We start from the raw sequence: 20454 nt of genomic DNA on the forward strand, positions 1-20454 counted from the left end.
AGTGTGTATGTGAGTGTAGGTAGGGGCGTGTTGACTCAGTAAGTACTCTGGTCTCAAGATTCCAGAGCTCAATTCAAGTGACGCATCAATGAGACACTCTGATCTGATCAAGCGTGGTGTTTCTGAGAGTTCATGCCTTGTGTCCTGCTGGCAGTTATTTGGGTACCTTACTGCCTCTCATACGTGTTGCACGTGGGCCTGCTCTTACTCTATGTGGACACCCTTTACAATTGCGAGCCCGCAGATGTGGCTGCTATGAACGGGAGATCGGCTGGAGAATGATCAGCCAGGCGATTTCACTGTGGGTTTCATTTTGGAAACTTTGCTTATGCCTATTTTTATTAAGTGACCTTATTTGATGGAGTTTGGTTGTAATTTGAAGATGGTTGTATCGTTTAAGATAGGCACTTTTCTCCTTGATTTGCTTATAACCCTGTTGTAATTATACTTAGAAGGATAAATGTAAAAAGTTAAGAAACCAAGGTGACCAAGTTAGGCTGGTGTGGAAGGCCAGGACCACCTACCACCAGGCCACTGACTTCCCATGTGACCCCAGGCAAGCCACTTAAGTATAATAAAACTCCCTTTTCCTTCTGTAAAAATGGGGGTAATATACTGACCCAATGTCAAGGGCAATTTTGAGACATGACTAATGTTTTTTATAAAGTATTTTGGGACCCTCAACAGAGAAATTGTCATGTCCTGTGTATTTGTATAGTAGCAATGTCCTCTATGAACTTGACATGTCTAAATATCCCAGGTGGCATCATTAGTTTGCATGGTTTCCTGAGAGATATAATAAACGCATTCCATCAATAGTGAGCAACTAGATGGACACATTTTAACAATGTGTACTGATTGCCATGAACATATACACTGGATAACTTTTCCTCCATTGGGTGGGATTTTCCCTTTCTTATGTGAAAGAGTAGTTGTTTGTAGCCTAAGGAAATTTTTGAAATAATATTCATTATTATCAATTCTGAAGCTAGTTGTACTGATCTGAGATTGTGTTTGTTCCTAATAAAGGTGAACTGAATCTGATGGGGCTGTATCTGGGATATGATTTTCTAGGACCTATCTGTATGGCCCAGCACCTTACCCATGTATTGCACCTTTTAAAATAAAAAATATGAGCTAAAAGGACTGGATCATACCCTAGTACCTGCCCTACCCTACCAAAGGGTAACGAGGTTGAAATCTAGGCAGCAGGAAAGCAGGAGTCTACCGCTATTCAGGTGAATACGTAACCATGAGCTGGCACCTTGGCTTGGGGAAATGCCAGGTGACCGTGCATCACATGGTCACTTGGATTCAAGACCGAGATTCTGGGAGAGGCCAAGAGCAGCAGTAGCAGCTCTGTCTGGAAATGCAGCAGAGGCCGGGCCATCCAGCTCATTCCCGTCTCTGCAAAGCCCTGGCCTCGGGGAATAAATAGCCTCCTAAGATCACTGATGCACATCAGAGGAAGGAGGAAACATGACCAGAGGAGAGGTGTGTAAGTTCATGGAGAAGAGGGGGCTTTAAGAGCACAGGTGGAAAGGTGGGTTTTGTTTTGGTATGTTTTTTACTTCTAGCTTTTTCTACTTTATTTTAAAATCCTTCCATGGAAAAAAGTAAGACAGATTTTGCAGTTGGAAGAGGCTCCAAATTCTAGCAGGAGCCTTCTTTTTTTTTTTTTTTTCGGGTCTGGGAGGAACCCAGGGGCATTCTACCTCCGAGCTACACCCCCTGCCCTATTTTTTATTCTTTATTTTGAAACCAGGTCTCACTGAGTTGCAGAGGGCCTCACTAAGTAGCTGAGGCTGTCCACGAACCACAATCCTCCGGTCTCAGCCTCCCGAATGCTGGGATTACAAGCATGTGCCACCACGCCCGGCAGCAGGAGCCTTCTTAATCAAGAATGTGTTGACCTAGGCTTCTTTTTTTGGGGGGCGGGGTGGTACTGGGGGCGGAACCCAGAAGCTTTCTACCTCCGGGCTATACTCCCAGACCTTTTAAATATTTTACTTGGAAACAGAGTCTCACTAAGTTGCTGAGAGCCTCACTAAGTAGCTGAGGCTGTCTTCAAACCCGTGCGATCCTCCTGTCTCAGCCTCCCAAGTGCGGGGATTACAAGCGTGCGCCACCAGGCCCGGCTTCACCTAGGCTTCTAAGAGGTCATGAGAACCAATTTAGTAAGCACAGGCTTCCCAAGAGTCTAAAGCTTGAATTTTAAAGCATTTCATCTCCCTGTGTATATGGGGAGGATATGCTGGGGGTGAACCCAGGGGCATTCTACCCCAGCCCTGTTTTTTATTCTTTTTTTTGAAACATGATCTCACTAGGTTGCAGAGGGCCTCTCTAAGTAGCTGAGGCTGGCCTTGAACCTGCGATCCTCCCCTCTTAGCCTCCCAAGTACTGAGGTTACAAGCATGAGCCACCATGCCTGGCATTCATCTTACTTTTTGGTGAAACGTTGCTCTCACATTTGAAAAGAATGACTTTGTCAGAGTCACTTATTCACAGGACCCTCTGTAATTCTGAAACTGCAAAATCAAAGTTTATATACACTGAGACTTTTCTAGACCTTAATAACTTAAAATGATGGTGACATTTACTTCATCAATTAGTAGCTGGATTTCTACTGTGAACCCCTTTCCCTTTTTATTTTGTTTAAAATTATGTGGCCAGCCGGGCGTGGTGGTGCACGCTTGTAATCACCGTGCTTGGGAGGCGGAGACAGGAGGATCATGCAGGTTCGAAGCCAGCCGCGCTGGTTTAAGAGACCCTGTTTCCAAATAAAAAAAAGTATAAAAATGGGTATGGAGGTGTAGCCCGGAGTTAGAAGGGTTTCCAGGGACCCCACTACCACACACACAAAAATTTATGTGGCCAGAATGTTTTTTCTTTGTTTTGCTAAAAGTAAAGTCTTTGAGTAAAGAAAGCACTGCATATCCTCTTAATTATACAGTGATATGATCTCTGGCCTCTGATTACCATGGAGATGAATACTCACATGACGAGGGTAGTTTTTCCATTAACTGGAATTTAAGATGACAGTGTTCCTACACCCAGTTCCAGTAGTAGGAAAAAGCCAGATGCCATGTGTTACAGTGTGTGTGTGTGTGTGTGTGTGTGTGTGTGTGTGTGTGTGTGTGTTGGGGGACTGTACAAACACAAATCAAACTTCTGTTGGAGCAGAAAGGAAATCTATATCCTGAGTCCACCAGACTGGAGAAGACTGATAATATCAAGAACATTTCCAGGCCAGGCACTGCCCTGCGGGCTGGACAGCACATCATCTCACTGCACTCAAGAGGTGGCCAAGTTTTCCTCCAGAGAAGCTGTGAGAGAGGGAGTAGCGGCGCTGTGCTCTGGCTCTGGGACTGTGGCCTCACCTCCTGGCTATTCTGGATGAGGACAACTCTCTCTTATACCCAAGGACCTGCTGGTGATACCCAGTTATACTCAGAGGCAAGGCCTGGTGGGTAGGCCCTCCTCTCCAGCTGGCCCTGAGAGGGAACGGAACTTCCACATGCTCAAATTGCACAAGCTGTCTGTGTTCTCCAAGAACCCAGCTCACCCCACTTTACCCCACCTCATGACATATGTTAACATTCAGCCACACTTGATTTTTAAGCTCTTCTTTCAAACCATAGAAGCAAATGACATTTCCTCTGCTTTTCCAACCATACCCCAGCCTTATGTAAAGTTCTGAATTCCTCAAGGGTTTGTTCTTCTGTTGGAAATGTCTTTCACCATGTAAACAGCCAGTGGCAATTGAAATGACAGAAAAATCTTGTGTCAAGCTGGGCTTGCTGGTGTGCTCCTGTAATCCCAATATTTGGGAAGCTGAGACAGGAGGATCCCATGTTTGAGACCAGCCTCTGCAACTTAGTGAGACTCTGAGCAACCTTGTGAGGCCCTGTTTCAAAACAAAAACAAAAAATGGGCTGGAGGTATAGCTTAGAGGTAGAATGTTTCTAGGTTCAATCCACAGTACACACACACACACACACACACACACACACACCCCTCGTGTCTTCTTTTAAGTTCTGTCTGTGCTATAAACTGGAGGAAATGTCACAGGGAGGGAGGGGGAAGTCCTATTCCTATGGTCCAGGCAAAAATCTGATTCTTGACACTGAGGCAAATGGAAAAATCCTCAAGGGTGGGATCCAAGGAAGGCCTCTCCTATTCTTCTTTGCTTGTTGGTTTCAGATATGTACACATTAAAACTGAAGAGAAATTTCACAACACAAAACTAGTTGTTCTATTTATTTATTTTTATGGTTGTTTTGTGGTGCTGAAAACTGAACCCAGAGCCTTAAGCATGTTAGATGAGTGCTCTACCACTGAGCTACTTCCTCAGCCACAAAGTAGCCTTTTTAAATAATTTTATTTTATTTGTGGTACTGGAGATTGAAGCCAGGAGCTTCTACCTCTGAGCTTCACCCCGCCCTCTAACTTGGTGAGAACCTCCCTAAACTGCTGAGGCTGGCCTCGAACCTGCAAACTTCCTGTCTCAGCCTCCCATGAACTGTTATTACAGGCGTGCACCACCACACTGAGCTCCAGTGTGGCCATATTGATTACTGTTCTTTTCCTGCTTTATTTATTTATTTATTTATTTTGTGTGTGTGGGTCTGGGGATGGAACCCAGGGGCATTCTACCTCCTGCCCAATTTTTTATTCTTTATTTTGAAACAGGGTCTCACTGAGTTGCAGAGGGCCTCACTAGGTAGCTGAGGCTGTTTGCGAACCGCCATCCTCCGGTCTCAGCCTCCCGAATGCTGGGATTACAACCGTGCCTACCACGCCAGGCTGTTCTTTTCCTGCTTTTAACCAGTATCTTTTTTTTTTTTTTTTGGTTTTGGGAGCAAGTGGCCAGACCTGGTTTGTTGGAACCACGGAATTCAGGCCTCTGGCCCAGGACTCCAGTTAACATTATCTGACAGCCTTGCCTTTTGCACAAATAAGGCACTGCGAACAGGCACAGGGAGGACAGCTGTCACCTCCTTGGGGGCACTAAGCACCCCTCCCACTGCAGTCATTCATGTGATTGCACAAAACTATAGTCCTAGCGACTCGGGCATCTCCTTCTTCATCCCTACTAAATTCTAAACAGGAGGCCGAGGTTGGCAGGAAGCCGCCCTGCCCTGCTCAGCCTGCAGCAGAGGCGCTGGCTCGCTGCCCCACCCCGCCGCCTGCTCCGGCCGCTGCCCTCCGCCCGGGCCGACCCCGCCTGCTGTCAGTCAGAGACCCCGCCTTCCCGGGTCTCAGCACAGAGCGCCTGAGCCCGCGCAGCCAATCAGCGGCCGCCCGGCTAGTCCGACGGCGCCTGGGCCAATCAGGAGGCGCGCCTTTCTCCTAACCCTACCCTGTCACCCGGCTCTGCCCTTCACGCCCCGCCCGCCACGCCCTGGCGCGGGAAGAGCTGACGGCCTGGTGGGGCGGCGGCCCGGTGCCCTGCGACCCGGAGAGCTCCCTAGGAGTGGAGCCCGTTCCGTCTGCTGAGGCCGCCTACACTGCGGGGAGGAGACGCCCTGAGCCTGCGCCTCCCACGCCCGGGGCCACCGCCTGTGCGGGCTGTAGGCCCAGCACTATGATCCACAAAGCGGACTAGAGATTGGCGGTGATCAGGGGCCTGCCGTACAACAGGAGCAGAACGTGTTTGGGAACCTGACAGGCTGATCTCAGCGGGAATGAAGGGGTGTGGAGTGGAGAGTGGGAGGGAGGGCGGAGGGGAAGGCTGTGATTGCTGCCACCCAACGCAGCACGCAGAGCGCTTCTTTTTACCTGCGGAGGAGTCTTTGGATACTTTCAGGCAGGACAGGAAAATAATCGCCTCTGTGTTCAGAAAGTTACCCTGGTGGCCGAAGCCAAGCAGAGGCGAAAAAAATAGGGCTGGGTGGAGACTTTGGTAGAGTCACGTGAGGGGGGACGGAACCTCCAAATCTGGAATAGCGATGGTTGGAAAGGAAAGGAAGGCCACATCTGGGGCATGTCGGATGAGAATCAATAGCACTCAACTGATAGGATCTGCAGGATGAGAGAGGACCCAGGCTAGGGCGCAGTGGCAGTCACCGGAGGCAGGGGGCGGCGAGGCAGGGGGCGGCGGTGACAAGCAAGTCAAGTCTGACTGTGGAAGGGACACAGCGGTCAGCTCCCTTGCAAAGTCAGAGGCCTGGTCTCCATGAGAGTGAGGAATGAGACAGGGCCTCGCCCCAGAGGGACAGAGACTGCTGGTGACCAAGGACACTCAGGTGCCTCCTAAAGGGAAAAGCAGGGCAAGAACTGGGATCATGACACTTAACACACACTTTGGGCCAAAGACTCCCAGCCAGGAGGCAGAGACAACAGCCCACCTAGCAGAACATGCTGAGTTTGTAATTTTGCCCTCATTTGTTTGCCAGTATGGTCTCATGGTCTGGTGAGAAAGAAAAGTAGATCTCAAGGTAGGTGAAGGATTTTCCAACATTTAACCTACTGTTTCTAGTGGAGTGATCCTAGGAACATCATGTAACACATGCCCATTGCCTCATTTACAAAGTGCCAAAGTTAACAGTATGTGCTCAAAAGATTTTCCACCCCATTCCCTGCAACTAGTTTCTGCCACCTGGTACTCATAGTGTAGGAGGAAAGGCACAGCCCCATCCAGCGAGAGCGGACAGTCAGGTAGGTATGCAGTCCCTTCTCCACAGACTCACTGGTCCCTCAAGGTAGGTACTACAAGCCTGCTGTCCTGCCGATGTGCTTCATCCTGCCCACCCTGGTGCCCTGGTGTTGTTGGGGTGAAACCTGTCTACACAGCTTATAAGTTGTCATCCTCTTGCCACACACTGTAGTGTTCAAAGCCACCTAGTTGAATACCATGGATATCATCCTTATAACAAGAATATGGCCTCAGAGGATATCCTCTCATTTCTCTGAGAGCTGTGGCACCCACAGAAAGAAAAACAGACAAACACAAAAAGTAAACTAAACCAAAACAAAAGTGAGGCAGATCTGATTGCACTCTGTCTCCTAGGACCTATTTCTAGTCCCACCACTGTGTCCATGTCCTGCTTAAAAGTTAGGAAGAAGGACAAGCTGCCCTGCCCTATCTAAGGGTGACTTAAGGTTAAGCTCTGGGCATCAGGAAACCATGAGTCTGCTGCCATTAAGTCAAACATGCTGTCACAAGCAGCCACCTCAGCCTGGGGAAATGCCAGGTGTTCATGTGTCACATGGTAGCATGGACCCAAGAGAGAGGTCCTTGGAGAGGCTGAGAGCAACAGCAGATCTACTACCTGTGGGAGCAGGTCTTCCCTGGGCAATCCAAGCTGAGCAGTCAGGCTCATTCCTGGGTCTGCAATGTCCTGACCAAGGAATAAATAGCTTTCTGAGAGCGCTGATGCACAACCGCAGAAAGAAGGAAATACAGTTCAAGGGAGTGTAGGTCTGGCATAGTAAAGACTTCATGATCACAAAGAAGTCACACACACACACACACACACACACACACACGCGCGCGCGCACACTACTACTTTCATACTTTGAGGATCTTGCTGTGAAAAAGAAAGAATGGGATATTTATCATTTGTAGAAGTTCCACATTCTAGAAGGAGTCTCCTAAACCAACACTCAGGCTTCTATGAGGTCCTGAGAATCAGCTGTCAGTTTAGCTCACTTTCTAATCTAAGGTTGTCCTCACCTTGGACAAGAAGCACGATTCTTGCCGGGCGTGGTGGCACACAGTTGTAATCTCAGCGCTGAGAGGCTGAGACAGGAGGATCACACGGGTTCGAAATTAGCCTCAGCTACTTAGTGAGGCTCTCAGCAACTTAGTGAGACCCTGTGTCCAAATAAAGTGTAAAATAGGTCTGGGAATATAGCCCAGAGGAGGATCGCACAGGTTCGAAGCCAGCCTCAGCTACTTAGTGAGGTTCTCAGCAACTTAGTGAGATGCTGTTTCCAAATAAAATATAAAATAGGTCTGGAAGTATAGCCCCCAGTACCACCAAAAAAAAAATTTTTTTTTAAATAAGCATGATTCTCTCAGAGTCATTATAAAGTAGGTCTGCCAGGCATGGTGGCGCACACTTGTAATCCCAGCATTTGGGAGGCTGAGACAGGAGGATCATGGTTCACAGGCAGCCTCAGCTACTTAGTGAGGCCCTTTGCAACTCAATAAGACTCTGTTTCAAAAAATAGAGAATAGCTGGGCATGGTGGCCCACGCTTGTAATCCCCACACTTGGAAGGCGGAGACAGGAAGATTGTGCTGGTTCAAAGCCAGCCTTGCTAGCATAAGAGACCCTGTTTCCAAATTTTTAAAAGTATAAAAATAGGTCTGGGAGTGTAGCCCAGAGGTAGAAGGGTTTCCAGGAACCCCAGTACCACCAAAAATAAAGAAATTTAAAAAAGGATAAAAAAATTAGGGCTAGGGGTGTAGCTTGGAGGTAGAATGCCCCTGGGTTCCATCCCTAGTACCGCAAAAAAATAAAAAAATAAAGTAGGACTCTTAGTAATTCCAAGTATCCAAAATCAAAGATTATATACATTGAGGCTTTGCCAGACCTTAATAAGCTAAGTGATCATGGCATTTACTTCATCCACTGACACCTACCATTCTGTATTGAGCCTTTTTTATTCTTTATTATGTTTCAGGCTTGGATTTTTTTTTTTAGTTGTTCTGGAACTGAACTATCCTTTCCAAGTCTCTGCTTTGCTTCTCCTGAACTGACGTCCAGTTTAAATGCCGTATCCTCTTGTGCTTTTCCTTCCTTTATTATTTCCTCCTATTTCATGCCTGGCTGTCCTCCCTCTCACTACACACACCCCATGGTTCTTCCAGAAAATCCATATTTTGTATACTTTTTATTTCATCTTGGGGCTTTCTTATTTCTCCCTCTGAACATTCAAAAGGAAGAGGAAAGGGGAGAGGTCTTACAGCCAGGAATTTGAGAGCCAGAAAAGAGTTGATGAGCAAGTTTGGTTGAATCAAGCTTGAGCAAGGGAAAAGGTTACTTGTGATGGTGCAATGCAGAGTAAGTGCTCCCAGGGGCAGATTAATGGACTCTGGTTTTGACATGTTTTATATGTGAAGGTATAAGGAGGTTAAGATCCTATTTAGATATCAGGATTTCATTGTACGGCAAAAGGAGGGTCACGGTTCACGGACAGACTCAGCTGTTTAGCGAGGTCCTTTGCAACTCAGTGAGACCCTGTTTCAAAATACAGAATAAAAAACAGGGCTGAGCCGGGCGTAGTGGCACACGCTTGTAATCCCCATGCCTGAGAGGTGGAAACAGGAGGATCGCGCAGGTTCGGAGCCAGCCATGCTGGCTTAAGAGACCCTGTTTCCAAATAAAAATATTAAAAATAGGTGTCTGGGAGTGTAGCCCAGAGGTAGAAGGGTTTCCAGGAACCCCAGTAACACCCAAAAAAAAAAAAAAGGGCTGAAAGTGTCTCTCGGAGGTGAAATACCCCTGGGTTCCATCCCCAGTACCCCAGAAAAAAATTACAGGAGACTTAAATAAATGAAAAGAAATTCTATGTTCATGATTAAAAGATTTAATTATGTTAAGACAGTAATTCTCCCAAGTTAACTTATAGATAGGAGTTCGTGTAAAGGATATGGAAACTAAACTGCAAGTTCTGGTTGTTCTTCCCTGTCCCCGCCTTCCTCAGCCCTGGAGAGACGTCTAAAAGAGGCGGGTTCAGCTGCGGGCTCTCAGAACCCCTAGCCCCGATGCTGCCGCTGTGGGTGTCCGTGGTGGCAGCCTCGGCGCTGGCTGCTCCGGCTCCGGAGGCCGATGGCCGGAGGCCTGGGACGGCCGAGGCGCCCAACGTGGTGCTGGTGGCAAGCGACTCCTTCGACGGAAGGTTAACATTTTTTCCAGGAAATCAGGTAGTAAAACTTCCTTTTATCAACTTGATGAAATCACATGGCACTACCTTTCTGAATGCCTACACAAATTCTCCAATCTGTTGCCCATCACGTGCAGCAATGTGGAGTGGCCTTTTCACTCACTTAACAGAATCTTGGAATAATTTTAAGGGTCTAGATCCAAATTATACAACATGGATGGACATCATGGAGAAGCATGGATACCGAACACAAAAATTTGGAAAACTGGACTATACTTCAGGTCATCACTCCGTTAGGTAAAAAAAAATTTAAACAAAAGAAAAATATCCCAAATAAGCTTGCCCTGTGGTACAGCACATACATGTATTCTTTGTTATTTTTTTTAATTCTTTCACAAAGTTGAAAGTAAATCTCTTAATCCCTTAATTGTATTAATTTAGCTAAACCTTTAGATTTCTTTAATCTTCTTAAAGTACACCAGCCGGGGCCCAGGTCGCGGGACTCTGGGCCCCGGGCCGAACTGCGCGTAGCACGCCAGACCCCTGGAGAAACCGGGCCCAGAGCAGAAAAAGATAAAGAAAAATATCGGAGAGGAGGTAAGAAAGCCGTTATGGATGCCAGGACACTGGAGATGCAGACAAAACTTATCTAAATGCATTGGAACTTATGGAAAAATTTGCCGTGAAAGAGGACTGCTATTTCTCTATATTGTTAAGAATCTCAGAAATCACCTGTAAGGAGAGAGTTTAGCAGAGACCAAGGAGAAATGCGGTGTTGAAAGAGTTCTCCGCGATGGTGGTGGAAACTTGTATTCAGGAGAAGCAGAAACCGGATCCTACCAACTTTATTTTTTTGGAGAAATTACACCAAATGTCGAATGCTACCATCACGCATGCTTAGGAACACTGGACAACATTCAGAGTGGAAAAAGAGCCTGGGAAGGATTTGAAACGGTGGAGGCAGTGGCAATGCCAGTGGCCAATACTCAGGGGAGGCAGAGATCTGATACATTATACCTGGAACCTTTGAAATAATAACCACAGAGACAGTGATCGGAACCTGCTGAGAGGTTAGGCGGGTGCCGGGGCCAGTGGCCGACATCGGAGCTGCTATGAGGCAAGGCCACTACTGACCTCTGTGACCGGGATTGGAACCTGCCGAGGGGTTTGACCGATGCTGGGGCTAGTGAGGCCGGCATTGGAGCCTGCCATGAGGCAAGGCTTGTGCTGGGGCCTCCGAGGTTGGGTCCAGAACCTGCTGAGAGGTTAGGCCGGTGCTGGGGCCAGCGAGGCCGGCATCGGAGCCTGCCGTGAGGCAAGGCCGGTACTGGGGCCTCCGAGGATGGGATCGGAGCCTGCTGAGGGGTTAGGCTGGTGCTGGGGCCAGCGAGGCCGGCATCAGAGCCTGCCATGAGGCATGGCCGGTACTGGGGCCTCCGAGGTCAGGATAAGAGCCTGCTGAGGGGTTAGGCCGGTGCTGGGGCCAGTGAGGCTGGCATCGGAGCCTGCCACGAGGCAAGGCCGGTACTGGGACCTCCGAGGCCGGGATAAGAGCCTGCCGAGGGGTTAGGCCGGTGCTGGGGCCAGCGAGGCCGGCATCGGAGCCTGCCGTGAGGCAAGGCCGGTGCTGGGGCCTCCGAGGCTGGGATCGGAGCCTGCCTTGAGGCAAGGCCGGTACTGGGGCATCCGAGGCTGGGATAAGAGCCTGCCGAGGGGTTAGGCCGGTGCTGGGGCCAGTGAGGCCGGCATCGCAGCCTGCTGTGAGGCATGGCCGGTGCTGGGGCCTCCGAAGCCAGGATAAGAGCCTGCCGAGGGGTTAGGCTGGTGCTGGGGCCAGCGAGGCTGGCATCGGAGCCTGCCATAAGGCAAGGCCGGTGCTGGGGCCTCCGAGGCTGGGATCGGAGCCTGCCTTGAGGCAAGGCCGGTACTGGGGCATCCGAGGCTGGGATAAGAGCCTGCCGAGGGGTTAGGCCGGTGCTGGGGCCAGCGAGGCCGGCATCGGAGCCTGCCATAAGGCAAGGCCGGTGCTGGGGCCTCCAAGGCTGGCATCGGAGCCTGCCTTGAGGCAAGGCCGGTACTGGGGCATCCGAGGCTGGGATAAGAGCCTGCCGAGGGGTTAGGCCGGTGCTGGGGCCAGCGATACCGGCATCGGAGCCTGCCATAAGGCAAAGCCGGTGCTGGGGCCTCCGAGGCTGGCATCGGAGCCTGCCTTGAGGCAAGGCTGGTACTGGGGCATCCGAGGCTGGGTTAAGAGCCTGCCGAGGGGTTAGGCCGGTGCTGGGGCCAGCGAGGCCGGCATCGGAGCCTGCCATAAGGCAAGGCCGGTGCTGGGGCCTCCAAGGCTGGCATCGGAGCCTGCCTTGAGGCAAGGCCGGTACTGGGGCATCCGAGGCTGGGATAAGAGCCTGCCGAGGGGTTAGGCCGGTGCTGGGGCCAGCGAGACCGGCATCGGAGCCTGCCATAAGGCAAAGCCGGTGCTGGGGCCTCCGAGGCTGGCATCGGAGCCTGCCTTGAGGCAAGGCTGGTACTGGGGCATCCGAGGCTGGGTTAAGAGCCTGCCGAGGGGTTAGGCTGGTGCTGGGGCCAGCGAGGCCGGCATTGGAGCCTGCCGTGAGGCAAGGCCGGTACTGGGGCATCCGAGGCTGGGATAAGAGCCTGCCGAGGGGTTAGGCTGGTGCTGGGGCCAGCGAGGCCGGCATCGGAGCCTGCTGTGAGGCAAGGCCGGTACTGGGGCCTCCGAGGCCAGGATAACAACCTGCAGAAGGGCTAGACCGGTGCTGGGGCCAGCGAGGCCGGCATCGGAGCCTGCCGTGAGGCGAGGCCAGCATCGGAGCCTGCCGTGAGACATGGCCAGTGCTGGGGCCTCCTAGGCCGGGAATGCAACCTGCCGAGGGGTTAGGCCGGTGCTGGGGCCAACAAGGCCGGCATTGGAGCCTGCTGTGAGGCTAGGCCGGTGCTGGGGCCTCCGAGGCTGGGATTGGAATCCTGCCAAGGGGTTAGGCCGGTGCAGGGGCCAATGGCCAGCATCGGAGCCTGGCGTGAGGCAAGTTCACTCCTGCGGCCTCCAAGGCCGGGACCAAAGCCAGCTTAGGGGTTAGACCGGTTCAGGGGACAGCGAGACCAGAACTGGGGCCTCCCATGAGGCAAGGCCGCTGCTTGAGCCAGCGAGGTCTGGATCAGTCCACTGAGTAGCCAGGCCACTACTGGGACCATCAAGAGTGGGATCGGTACTTGCAACGCAGCATGCACAGAGAAATATCGCAGAAAATATAAATCAGACGCTTCTCTTAATCAGCAATAACTAGGAGGAAAAGGGCAATAGGAAGAGGTTGAGCTATAGAAAGGGCCCTATAGTGAAGCAACTAATGTGACCAATCAGAGGGTATATAATACTGGAGGACGGAGCCTCTTTAAAACGCAGGAGGTACATAAACAAATGTATCAAAGTAAATCACCAAAGAAGTGTGGGATGAAGGGAGGGGGAGGGAATGGGATGAGGGCTGGAGGAGGGCTAATTGGATGATGTGTGCTTGTATATCCTCTCAAGTCTTATACTCCAATGTGATTGATATATGACTACAATGCACCAATTTTAAAAATAAATAAATAAATAAATAACTTATAGATAGCAGGACTATTCTCATCACATTTGAGCTCCTTGTTTTACAGAAAGTGACAAGCTTATCTTAAAATTGTTGTGGAAATTGAAGGGACACAGAGTAGCCAAAACTAATTAACACACACACACACACACACACACACACACACACACACACACACCTGACACTTTCTGGTTTCAAAATTTCTCCAAAGGACCACTAATCAAGGTGGAGTTTTGATGAGAGTGCCTAGCCAATTCAAGGAGGAAAGACTAACAGACTTTTCAATAAATGATACTATGACAACTGGATATGCTGAAGGCCTTACTGAGTTGCTGAGGCTGAACCAGGTGTGGTGGCACACACCTGTAAGCCTAGTACTTGGAAGGTTGAGTTTGGAGGATAACAGGTTCAAGACCAGCCTTAGCAACTTAGGGAAGCCCTCAGCAAACTTAGTGAGATCCTGTTTCAAAATAAAAAATAAAATAGGGCTGGGAAAATAGCCCAGAGGTAGAATCCCATGGGTTTAATCTCATACCAACAAATAAATAAGTTACTGAGACTAGTTTTTTTGTTTGTTTGTTTGTGGGTCTGGGGATGGAACCCAGGGGTATTTGACCTCCAAACTATACCCACTGCCTTGTTGTTGTTGTTGTTGTTGTTATTCTTTATTTTTGAGACAGGGTCTCACTAAGTTGCAGAGGGCCTCACTAAGTAGCTGAGGCTGTCCACAAACGGCGATCCTCCAGTCTCGGCCTCCCAAATGCTGGGATTATAAGCATGTACCCCCAGGCCTGGTTCTGAGGCTGGTATTGAACCTACCATTTTCCTGTCTCAGCCTCTCAAGTACTGGAATAACAGAGGTGTGCCACCATACCCATATTGAGTAGATATTTCTATAAAAAGACACAAATGTCCAATGAGCACATGAAGTGATACTCAGCATTAGTAGCCATCAAAGAAATACCAGTCAGAACTGTAACGAGATACCACTTCATGCCTATTTGTGTGGCAATAATAATAATCAGTAAAAATTAAGTGTTGGTGAGGATGTGGACAAATTGTAATCCTCTTATTTCTGGTGAGAATAAAATGGTGCAGCTCCTTTGGAAAACAATTTGGACATTCCTAAAATGTTTTAAGATACAGGTATTGTTTGACCCAGTAAATTCCACACCTAGGTATATACCCAAAACAACTGAGAAGATGTGTCCACACAAAAACTTGAACATGAATGTTCATACCTGCATTATGTAATAGCCAAAAGTAGGAATAATACAAATGTCCATCAACAGATAAATAGATAAACACAATGTGGTATATTTGTACAATGAAATACTGATATGTGATTTAACATGGATAGATCTTGAAAACATTTTTCTGAGGAAAAGTGGTCAGACAAAAAGAACAAATATTGCATGATTCCATTTATAGAAAATGTTCAGAATAGGCAAATTTAAGGTCAGAAAGGCAAATAAATCTAAAGCCAAAAGCAGATTGTTAATATCCAGGGGCTGGAGAAAAGGAATTGGGAGTTACTGCCAATGGGCATCTTTTTGTGAGAATTGATGAAAATGTGTGACTGTTAGATGTGGTGATACTTGCAAGACTCTATAAATAAACCAAAAACCAGCTGATTTATATAATGTAAGGGGTGTTGTTATATATAAAATTGTATCTCAATTTGAAGTTGTATTGGAAAATACTGTGTTTTAATGTTTTTAATATTAGTTGTAGCTGAAATTGAAACCTAGATGAAAGAAGCAACGATTAAATGAATCAATTAAAGGAAGTATTACATATTCTTTTAGTTAAACAGTGATACAGTCTCTAGTCTCAAATTTCTATGGAGACAAATAGTAGGCCCATGACAAAGGGCAATTTCCACAAACTGGACTCTAAGATGACAGTCTACAGTAGTTGGAAGAATCCAGATCCCACGTTCTGCATTAGTGAAGGGGCAGAGGGAGAGACTGAACAGATACAAAGCAAACCTTGATTTGAGCAGGAAATTCATGTTCTGAGCCCACCAGACTGGAGGACACATGATAATATCAAGAACAACATTTCCAGGACAGGCACTGCCCTGCGGGCTGGCGGCACGCCATCACACTGTACTGGGAGCTGGTGCTGTTACTGCCCAAATTTGGCTGGTAAGATGGTGAGTTCTCCTGCACAGCAGCTGTGAGGGGTGAGTAGTGGCCCTGTGCTCTGGCTCCAGGTCGGTGACCTCACCTGCTGGCTCTCCTGGGTGTGCAGCAGAGGATGAAGGAGACAGGCCTGAGTCTCTCTTATACACAAGTACCTGCTGGTGATACCCAGTTACATTCAGAGGCAAGGCCTGGTGGAAGGGCCCCTCCCCCCGCCTGGCTGGCCGTGGCAGGGAGTTGAAGTTATACACAAACTACACAAGGCTTCTGTGTTCCAAGAGAAACCAACTCATTCTACCCCCTGACCCATCTTAACGTTGAAGCACACCTGGGTTTTCAGGCCTCCTCTCTGATCCTGGAAGCCAACCTGAGGCTTCTTCTCTCCTCAACCGTGCTCCACCCTCCTGGAAAGTTCTGAGCTCCTCAAAGGTATCTGCCTCTTTTAGAAATGTCTCCCTGCCACTAAACAGTCAATGCTCAAATGATGGAAAGCTCTCACATCTCCTGTTAGGTTCTGGCTGTGCTATGAACTGCGGGAAATGTCACCGTGAGCAGGATCAAACAGATTACCTGCAGAGTCACACACAAAAAAAGAAGATGCCAAGACATCAGAAAAACAAGCCTGAGAACCCTGAAAATATGAGAACTAGGAACAGTAAAATTTCTATGACGCAGGAAAGGTGCTCATTTGCCTACACTGACTATGGGGCACAGGCCACAAGGAGCCTGTGGTTGCTGGAGGCAGAGAACCCTCCCGCTTAGGAGACTGGGCAGCCTGCAACAGCCCAGCCACAAGGGGCTCACGAAAAATGCTAGCGTGCTGTGCTAATAGTGGCTCTCAGCCCAGAAAGACCTTCTGGGAAAGGCTTGGGGGGTTCTCCCTCTTGGCTATTTCTCATGGGGAGCTCTGAGGAGGGAGGCCCAGGCCAGGCTCTAACAATGTGAACAACTAGAGAAATCGAGGAAAAGAGAAAAGAGGCTGTAAAAGGCAGCACAAGCTTCAGGATTGCACAGGGTGATCCTAAAGCTCAGTCCTCGTCCCAGTGCCAAGCCAAATCACAGAGGGCACGGTTTTGAGAAAAAGGAAAAGGAGGTTTTATAGATTTGCTAGCAAATGGGGAGAACATTGGAATAAGGGCCAGAAACTATCTTCCCCCCCAACAAGGGGACACAGGATTTTATTTATTCTTTTGTTTGTTTGTTTTATTAAATGGTACTGGGGTTCCTAGAAGCCCTTCTACCTCCGGGCTACACTCCCAGACCTATTTTTACATTTTTTAAAAAAATTTGGAAACAGGGTCTCCTAAGCCAGCGCGCATAGCTGGCTTCGAACCTGCGCGATCCTCCTGTCTCTGCCTCCCAATCACGGGGATTACAAGCGTGCGCCACCATGCCCGGCAGGGACACGGGATTTTAAAAGAAAGATCCAGAAGCAGTGCTCTGAAGACACTTGTTAGAAGATGGGATTTACTGTCCAGATGGTAGTTCAGGGTTGCCCCACTTCCGCCTCGCTGGCATCAGCTCCAGGTCTGCGTGTCTGGCCGACAGGATTTCTTTATTCTTCTTATCAGTGAGCTGAAGGACATGATAACCCGGCCTGGGAAAGAATTGTTAATCTTGTTTCCCAGATGGTTAGGAAGGGGGAGAAGGAGAGGAGGGAGAAAAACAAACCACAAACAAAAATGTTGGTCTTAAAATGTTCGCCTGGCCAAGCAGCAAGGTCCATACTCAAAGCATGAAATGGACACGCACCCCCTTTACATTTGCCCACGGCCAATGTCTACATTCCATTCCTATGGACAGGGGGTGAAAACCTCCCAAACTACTTCCTGGTACAAATGGGCAATAAGGGAGTACCTAATCTCTCCCACTTAAAAAAAAAAAAAAAGAATATTCTGTTTTCTTCTAAAGAATTTAGTCTTTTTTTTTTTTTCAGTACTGGGGATGGAACCCAGGGGCATCCTACCTCTGAGCTATCCCCCACCTAGCTCTATTATTTTACTTTTTATTTTGAAACAGAGTCTCGCTGAGTTCAAAGGGCCTCACTATGTAGCTGAGGCTGTCCGCAAACCGCGATTCTCCTGTCTCAGCCTCCCAAATGCTGGGATTACAACCGTATGCCACCATGCCCGGCTTTCCAAGCCCTATTTTTTATTCTTTATTTTAAAACAGAGTCTCACTAAGTTGAGGAGGGCCTCACTAAGTAGCTGAGGCTGGCCGCGAACCCTGATCCTCTTGTCTCAGCCTCTGAAGTATTGGGATTTCCAGCAGGTACCACCACGCCAAGCTACATTTCCTCTTCTTGAATTATAACACGCTCCAACAAAGGCAGAACAGAAGCAGAGCCAAGGTAAGAGGAAGGACAGCGGCACCAGCAGATTCTGTTAGATGTTGTGATGTGCGTCGTAGGAGTCAGCTGCTCAGCTCTGGAGAGAGAACAGTCAATGAGACACAGTTCTTATCCTTCTCTGATTTTTCTAGCAAGAAGCTGAAACAGGGCAGGGCAACCAGGGAGCCTCGGCCTGAGGCTCCAGCGAAGGCAATCACTGAGCAAGGCCCTTTCCCTCTCTGGGCTCAGAGACAAATTTTACTTGCCTAGAAAATTGTTTCCAAAGTATTTATATTTAATTTCAAACGGGCATGTGCCTTGTAACGCTTTTTTGGTAAGCCCCACACCCTCTTTTCCCTCCACTCTGCCACTTTCCTATGAGCATTGTCTGCTGGGTCCCTGGAGGCTCTGGAGCGCGGGTCCTGGGAGCAGACCATTTGCAAGGCCATCCTGCTCCAATGCGATGGAGGGAGCTGTTTAGTACATGCCTGGCTTCACACCAGGGGAACTTAATTAGAATCTTACAAGATCACCCAGGAAACAGCACTTTCATCCATTCCCTCCCACTCAAATATGTTGCTCACCAATGTTCCTGCTGGGGTAAATTCCCATGCGCTCACACCCCCGGGGTGGGAGGAAGAGAAGGAAGAATGGGCCAGTAGGTTTGTGTCATGCACCTGCCTTGGTTCTGGAGAGGAAGGACAATTTCTTTGCTTTCCTTTCTTGAATCACTCAAGCCAGGGCCACACAGCAGGCCTCAAAGCTGGGCACCGGGTCGTGGAAAGAACATAAAGCCTCCAGGTCACAAAGACCAGGAAGGAAGTTGTAGAAGCCAGGGCCTAAAAAGAGAGATAAGGCCGTCCCTGCTACTAGTCGTAACTGGCACACAGTGATCATCCCGTGCCAGACAGTCGCTCAGGACGGTACAGGAGCTCATTCGAGAAAACAGCCTTCTGAGGCAGGTGTGCTTGTCTCTACTGCACCTAAGGTCTTAAAAAGGCTAGAAAAAGTGTGTGTGTGTGTGTGTGTGTGTGTGTGTGTGTGTGTGTGTGTTACTGGAAATTAAACGCAGGGACATTCTACCTCCGAGCTACACCCCCATCCCCCCCCCTTTTTTTGGTGGGCAAGACAGAAAAGTTTATTATGTACACGTATAAAGTGAGGGTGGGAACCGGTGTGGGCGAGGCCAGGAAGATGCTCCTGCTCAGTCGGTGATGATGGGCTCATCGACCCCCCAGTCTTCATAGCTCCCGTCAGCAGGTAGCAGCGAATGATGATGGGGATCCTTCGGGCCTTGAGTTCCTTCATGGCGATGAGCAGAGGGTCCGTCTCCCCCTCCAGCTCCGCCATCACGGGAGCGCACATCGCGATCTGCAGCGCACGGGTGCCCAGCACACCGGCCCGCTCATACTTGGTCATGTACCGGGAGGTGATCCGCTTCGTGGGCCTGCTGTCGCTCCCCAGAGGGGAGGATCTCCACGTTCTCCTGGCCCTCCTCCTCGGCGTGCTCCAAGTCGCCCAGTCCTTCATCCTCCTCCACATCATCGAAGTCACCGCCATCAAAATTGTCTTCGTTGTCTGACATGACGCCCTTGGCGGCAGCTACCGGACTCTGCGACCCAGGACCGCGGACAGACCGGCAAACCGCGCCGCCACCACCTCGCGCAGCGCCCCGCGCCTCCCGCGCATGCGCCGTCACCCCCATCCCTTTTTACGTTTTTGTTTTAAACAGGGTCTTGCTAGATTGTTGAGAATCTTGTTAGGTTGCTGAGGCTGTGCTCCAACCTGTGATCCTCTGGTCTCAGCCTCCCAACCATCGGAATTAGGGCCATCATGCCCAGCTGCAAACGTCTTTACCATCCCATGGTGAGGGAGTTGTTGAGTTAGGATTCAAACCTGGGTCTGAATGATGCTGAAGACGGTCAGATCCCCGTGGATGCTGGGCAGTGTCAATCTGTTGGGTCACAACGCACAAATGGGCTGCAGCGAACACTGAACACAGTTTGTTTGGCAGGCAGGGTCCTAAATGCTAGATTGGCTTACTCAGTAAACTGAGCACCTGTTTCCTAGAGAAGTCACTGGCACATAGTCAATTCTCAGTAAGTTCGTTGTTAATGAATTGAGGTTTGAAACTGTTCATACCATTCTGCATGTACAGATTCCCTCTATAATAGCCTTTTCCTTTCTCTATCTTGTATGATACACCAGATCATCCTACGAGACTTAAGAGAGGTTTACCAGCCCATATTTAGGACTCATTTCTTGGTATTAAATCTGGCTATCTGTACTTTTTTATTTTATTTTCTTTTATTTTATTTTATTGGTACTGGGGATGGACCCCAGGGTCTTTCTACCCCCGGGCTACACTTTCAGACCTATTTTATGTTTTATTTGGAAACAGGATCTCACTAAATTGCTGAGAACCTCACTAAGTAGCTGAGGCTGGCTTTGAACCTGTGCGATCCTCCTGTCTCAGCCTCCCAAGTGCGGGGATTACAAGTGTGCGCCACCATACCCGGCTCTATCTGTACTTTTTAAAA

At 49.0% G+C, this 20454-nt stretch overlaps 1 pseudogene across 1 annotated transcript; it reads right to left on the reverse strand.

The window, feature by feature from the left end:
• Positions 1–19118: 19118 nt before the first annotated feature.
• On the reverse strand, positions 19119–19499 carry LOC308262576 (DNA-directed RNA polymerases I, II, and III subunit RPABC2-like; annotated as a pseudogene). Its single transcript has one exon. The product of its transcript is annotated as a DNA-directed RNA polymerases I, II, and III subunit RPABC2-like (transcript).
• Between the last annotated feature and the right edge of the window lie 955 nt (positions 19500–20454).

Source organism: Muscardinus avellanarius (genome assembly GCF_963383645.1).
Source record: "Muscardinus avellanarius genome assembly, chromosome: 4".
Lineage (NCBI taxonomy): Eukaryota > Metazoa > Chordata > Mammalia > Rodentia > Gliridae > Muscardinus > Muscardinus avellanarius.